The following is a 6,775-nucleotide window of genomic DNA, read 5'->3' as shown; positions in this document are numbered from 1 at the left end:
CTTAGCCCACAGCTCAACAACAACGGGTGCAAGAACAACAACAATAAGACGAGAGTACGGTAAGTAGATCAAAACAAGAATTACAACAACGCAATTAAACTAAAGAATAAACTCGACAATAAAAGAGATAACATGTAATAATGACTTCCAATAAGAATAACTCAAACAATAAAATAGGTAGCATAACAATCAAAGAGGTAACAACTTCAATTAAAGCATATAAGAGTAAGCTTGACGATAAAAGATAGAATATATTCTAACAACTTGAAATATAGCATGTAAGAGTAAACTTATCAATAAAAACTATAACATAATATGACAACTTCAACTAAATATATGAAAGAAGCCTAATAGTTTAGACCGGTCAATTTCCATATATAATGTCGTGTACACACTCGTCACCTCGTGTACACGTCTAATATATAATTCAAATAGTGCAATTAAGCCAATCCCTACGGGGTAGTTCCCTCACACAAAGTTATGCAAGATGCTTATTTCAACTAGGCCAAATCAACAGTCAAAATTAGCTTTCCTTCACAATTCACCACCGCTTGGCTCAAATATAACGAAAATTGACTTAATAACATCAAATAATGCAAGAGAAACCAATTTTAATTAATGAAAAGATTTTACACAATTTCCCGAAAGTCAACAAAAGTCAACCCCTGGACGCCTGGTCAAAACCCGAGTCCAAGGGTAGATCTCGATAAGCCATAACCCCACGAGTCCATATATGTGTTCTGTTTTCAAATCCAAGTCTATTTGACTCTCAAATCTCAATTTTTCATTTTTCAAAACATAGACAAAAATTCCCAAAATATTCCTTCAAATCTCATGATTTAGATGTTAAGTCTCATATATAATCATGTAATATAATTAAAAATTGATGAAAATTATTTACCCAATAATTGTATGTAAACATACCCTCTCCAAATCGCCTCCTACTGAGTCAAAGTTTAAAGATATTAAAATAAGACCAGAATTCTGTCTTCCAGCACTTTTGTTCAGGTACAAATGTCGTAAATGCGATACACCATTGCAAATGTGGCTCCTGATGACCCCAGGGAATGTTGCAAATGCGACCCTGACTTTGCATTTGCGAAATCAGACCCTTCGCAAAAGCGATCATGTGATCGCAAATGTGATCCAGCTTAGCCAAGGATCCTATCACAAAAGTGAACAGTGTGTTCGCAAATGCGAACCTGATAGATCCTAGTGAACCTCGCTAATGCGACCCCCCATCTTGAAAATGCGAGTGTAGCAAATGCAAACAGTGTCTTGGATTTGTGAGACTCGAGGCACCAGCAACACAACAACAAACTGAAGCATCACGTAACTCTCCGAAACGCGTTCGAGACTCACCCGAGCCCCTGGGGCTCTACACCAATCATCAACACAAGTATAAAGACATCATACAAACTCGATTGTATGATCAAAACATCAAAATAACATCCGGAAATATGAATCAGACATCAAAATGCATGAAATTTACATTAAAACTCAAGAACTTCTAAAAATATAACCACGCGTCTGATTCCTATCAAATCAACTCGGAATGACTTCAAACTTTGTGGACAAGTTCCAAATAGCAAAACAGATCTATTCCTAGTACTGAAATAAATATCCGAACCTGATAGCCATAAAGTCAAACAATGTTCAAACTTAGGAAAATGCTAAACCTTTAAATTACTAACTTTTGGTAAAACAAGTCAAATCAACCTACGGGCCACCGAATTTTATTCCGGACATAGGTTCAAGTCCAAAATCACAATACAAACCTATCAGAAGCATCAAAATACTATTCCAGGGTCATTTTCATAAAATCTGAACCTCGGTTACTATTTCTAACTTAAGCTTCTAAAATGAAAAATATTCTTCCAAATCAAATCTTGGAACACTCGGAAATCAAAAATGACGATATATGCAAGTCATTATACACAATATGAATTCACTCAAGGCCTCGAACCACTGAAGGGAATGCTAAATCTTAAAATGACTGATCGGGTCGTTATATTCTCCCCCTCTTAAACTGTAAGGCCCCGAAAATTTTTTACATAGAACCTGGGGTTTTGTGATGCCAATGTAAGCTTATGTTTTTGATGATTGATGATTGTACAGTACGTCGGGGAGTTGAAGGAACCATTTTGCAGACCATGGTGTTTCTGCGGTCCACTATATAACCGCAAAACCACTTTGTCGGCTACATATTGGTAGCAGAGTGAAGCAAGACTTAAGCTAATTTTGAGGACCATTATGTGGTCCAATATGCAGCCGCATATGCAGAACCAGTAGGAGAAAACTTCGAAAGGAGGTTTTGCAGTCCATTGTGCGACCGCAGATCAGTCGCAGACCTGTCCAGACCTGCCCAGTTCTTGGGGCCATTTCTACGGTCCCTTTTGTGGACTGCATAGTAGTTTCACGGTACGGTCTACGACCATAGACCCAACTTCGTAGAGTTTAAGTTATGAAATTTTTTACCCGATCCCATTTTTATAAAAACAACTGAGCGTTTATTTTGGATGGTTCTAACTGATATTTTAGAGAGAGGAAAGTGGTCTAGAGTGAGAGGGGGATTACTAAGCTAATTGTTCGTCAATCCTTGCTCAAGAATTGGAGAATTCACAAGGAAAACTCACAAGGTCTTCATCCAAGAGGTAAGATTTCATACCCTAGTCTTCAATTTCGAGTTTGGGGTAGGAGATGGGTAATGAGGAGTGTGATTCTTAGGTATAGGGGGTGTTATCTATGCATGAATGTACTAACAAAGTTGTGGAAAGGTTGTTGAGATCAAAAGGATAGATATTGGGTTGTGGGGTGAAGGAATCCACCATAGGAGGACCTTGAAATCATAATGCCCACCTAGTGCTTGATAAAATTCTCAAATGAGTTGAAACCCCGAATATCTTCCTAATTTGTGTTCAATTTTGTTATGTCTCAAAATAGATTGGGGTTGCTAAGATTTTCGGAGCACTATAGTAATTCAAGGGAGCTCAAGGAAAGGTATGTTGACTAAACTTTTCTCTTAGAATCGAATCCCACGATATTCGCGTAAGTCTCAAGAATGATGGGTCAATTACTTACTTCTCATATACTGAGTTATTTATTATAAATTCGACTATTGCAAATAAACTCTGTGTCGAAAGATATATGTTCAAAATATACTCTGAATGCTCTTATCATATTGTGTTATTCTCCGAGAGTGTATTCAAATGTCACCCTGTGTCGAAATATTATGAATTCACGCATGTCTCAATTGCTAGTTTTATGCTAAAATGTGGAAGAAAGCTCAATGTGCCCAAGACTCTTATTTGCTCATATGTGTACTGAAAGTCATGATTAGAGATGTTTTGTTGATAATAATACTTGATGATGCTTAAAGGGGTGAACATGAAATATGAAATAAGGCCAAGGTGCCAAGAATGATATTACATTTGTGGCTGAAAGACTATGAAATGAGCTGAAAGTCCTTTATATAATAAACATTTGGGAGTATCGTTGTTATACCCCATTTTAACACGGGTCAAATTAGAGCATAACATATTGGCAATTCTGGACACCTATTTACTAAATAATGCTTAAAGTTAATTCTGTTTTTACCGTTTACTTAACCTTAAGATTATGGGTAAGGGTTCTAATTAATCATATAGGGAAGGTTATTAAAGCACCCTATATGATCCGTTAACTACGGTTAACCGGCCAAACTTAGGTTAATTAATATAAGGTAAGTAAATACATAATATAAGCATACCTTTTAAGTATTTTGTAAGTAATAAAAATAGCTCGTAGTTAAGTATAAAATGACTTTAACTTTATAGGGTTAATAAATGATCAAATCAACTAAGTAAAAGAAGCGTCAAAAGTTCTCCATGTTGCAAAGAGGGATTTAGCATAAATATTTGTAAAACTCTAAGCAGCTTATCTATGTTGGTTAAACTTACGAATTCGCTAAAATTAAACTACTGTTATTAAAGATTGACTTGAAAGTTGAAGGATGGTTTGTTCGAAATCCATAAAAAAAACTTAGTTTGAAGAAAACAGTCTATGATTTAAAATGCAATACAGCCATAGTTACTTTTTGAAATACTTACCAAGATCTCGGACGATTCCAAATAGTTCACGAGTTAGAAAGTAGATTTAATGAAAAGGTTTCAAATCTTCATAAGTTCACATTTTTGGCCTTTAATCTATAGATCGAATCCTATGGGATAAATGGGTACTATATTGGCTAGCAGAAAAATACAAATAATTAAAAAAGCTAATTATCAAACCCATGCTCAACATGAGATAAACACAGACAAATAAATCATCTGTGATCAAGAAGTTAGACAAAACGAATGTAAAAGAAAAATATAAGAAAGACGCCATAGGCGCCCCCACGCGTTTTGCTTGTTTTCTTGCTATCCGGTGCATTCTAAGGAAGATGACATGTAATGTGGACTCCATGTGGTGGTGGTGGTAGTGTTGAGTCTTAATGAAACTCCACTGCAAGAGTCGCGAATTAAGACTCTGTTTGCTCCAAAGTGTACATACAAAGAAAAGAGAATAAAACAAGAATTAGAAGGGGGATTCGGTTCTTAAGCGTGCATAAAGAAATCAGGATAAACGAAAACCAAAACAAACAAAACTACACAATTATTCAAATTGTTACAACTGGTGAACCATACTTCGCAATTCTATACCAACAGAATTCACATCTTTTCCTTTTCAAAGTGCAAATAGACTCTTTATGTTAAGTACTATTCTTGTTTAAAGTTTCCTCAATCAATGGTAACAAAATTTACTACATAAACTGAAAAGGACATATCTTAATGATGAAAAGAAAAGATATAGGCCTGCCTTCTATTACTGATACAAAAGCACACTTAAAATTCATATGACGTTTAGCTAGAACTTGATTATCTTGGAATCGGTATCCTAACGAAGACTTATACATTAGTTCATCTATGTCATAAGTTGACGGGTAAGCAAGCATCATAAGTTTATCTTCAAGTTCATTTTAATTATCAATATGTAACAGAGCAGATTCAGATTTCTAACAGACGAGAAAAGGAAATCAAACAAAATCATACGCTAATATCGAACCAGTCATATATCAAGTTATCCATAAACCGGAAGGACCTAACCTTTGCTAACAGAAACAAATGCAGCAGTATTTTACATTAAAGCAACATTCCTATTTTAGTAACATCTTATAGGAATATTCTATGATTTAACGAGACTCGACCCCCTATACGAATAGTCAAAGACATGTTCGCACTTCCTTAAAGTCTCTCCAAAATGAGCAAAATATACGTTAATACTTGAGAAAGATCTGTCAGCATCCATTTCATTACGAGCTATTTCAAACCAAACTTAACTCATTATAAAATCCTTCCTAAAATCATAGAATCTAACAGAGAAGTATGCAAAAGGAAATGGGTATTTTCATGTGAGCATTTTATCAAATACTAGTGGGGCATGCTTCTAACAATACACATAAGAACACAATCTCCTTTAGAATTATTGCTAACAACTTCGGTCATAGAATCATTCCCTTAAACAAACACAAATTAGAGCCATTTTTATAGCATCAAACATAAAGGCTTAATAGGAACTAACCCTCAAAGCAAACACGCACCAGGCATGGAACGTACTGTAATTACAATCAAGACGAGAGCGAGAGGAGAAGATACAGACCTTTTGCAGGGTAGCGAACTGAGGCGGGTCTTAACGCGCTATCGAACTTCGATCTCGACTTTACTCCTCCCTCTCGAACAAAAGCAGACTCGACTAAATAAATAGAGGATAACCAAATTTCTGCTATGGTAAATACCAAATAGAAACAGTAGAGGTGTTGAAGTTAAAGCTTTTCTTTTGGAGATAGCTAATAGGCAAAGAGTGAATTTTAGAGAGGAGAAGAGCGGTCAAAAATTTGGTTTCGAAGGGTGAAGGCAGCGGCTCCCTCCCTTCTGTCAATGGCCTCAAAACACCACTATTTATAATGAAAAATCTAGGGCTTAATTCCTTGGTGGGATTTGAAATTCAAACGGCCATAAGAGCCGTTATGAAAATCAAACAAAAGCTCTGAGAAATCAGTTCTTCAGAATTGGAGAATCAAAATTTCAGAAGTCTTTTGGCTTTATCTGTTGACTGACCCGTTGAAGAAGAGAGAGAGAGGAGCGTTTTTGGAGAGATTGAGTAGCAACAGACTCTGTTAAAAGTACGTTTTGCACAAAAATGGAGTAAACAAAATCTGTCCATGGCTGAGGTTCCATGGAATTTAGACTAGAAGAGGAAAAGGGGGGAAGAAGACAACTGGGAGATTAGGAAAAATGTGATATCGTTAGACGCTAAGCGACAGCATTTTAGTAGGAGTTCCAGAGGGTTCTACTGTTTGGGCTAAAGTGGAAGATTTCGTTTGGGCCTGATTTGGTTGGCTGAGTCCTGGGCTAGCTGATGGACGAATTTTGGACTTAAAATGGTCTTAATATTCCTTTCTTCCTAGTAAATTGACTAATTTATACATAATAAAATAATATTAAGTAGATAATTTAAAGTAGTAACAATACTAATTGCAACAATAGCATTAATAATGATAATAAATAATCATAATAATAATACTAGTACTAAAAGTAGTATAATAATAAAGTGGTAGTAGTAGTAATAATAATAACAGTGATAATAGTAAATGTAGTTGTAGCAGCAGCAGTAGTAGCAGCAGCAGCAGCGGCGGCGGCAGCAGCAGTAGTAGCAGCAGCGGCAGCAACAGCAGTAACAGTAGTAGTAGTAGTATAGT

The 6,775-nt window shown here is 35.9% G+C and overlaps 1 long non-coding RNA gene across 1 annotated transcript; it reads right to left on the bottom strand.

The window, feature by feature from the left end:
• Positions 1-4,204: 4,204 nt before the first annotated feature.
• LOC107795647 (uncharacterized) lies at positions 4,205-6,266 on the bottom strand. The gene is made up of 2 exons (XR_001650186.2): positions 5,677-6,266; positions 4,205-4,506 (listed from the first exon to the last, which is right to left on the bottom strand). It is a non-coding gene; the product is annotated as an uncharacterized LOC107795647 (long non-coding RNA).
• Positions 6,267-6,775: the final 509 nt, after the last annotated feature.

Source organism: Nicotiana tabacum, chromosome 18, assembly GCF_000715075.1.
Source record: "Nicotiana tabacum cultivar K326 chromosome 18, ASM71507v2, whole genome shotgun sequence".
NCBI lineage: Eukaryota > Viridiplantae > Streptophyta > Magnoliopsida > Solanales > Solanaceae > Nicotiana > Nicotiana tabacum.
This window is presented reverse-complemented; position numbering and strand designations above follow the sequence as displayed.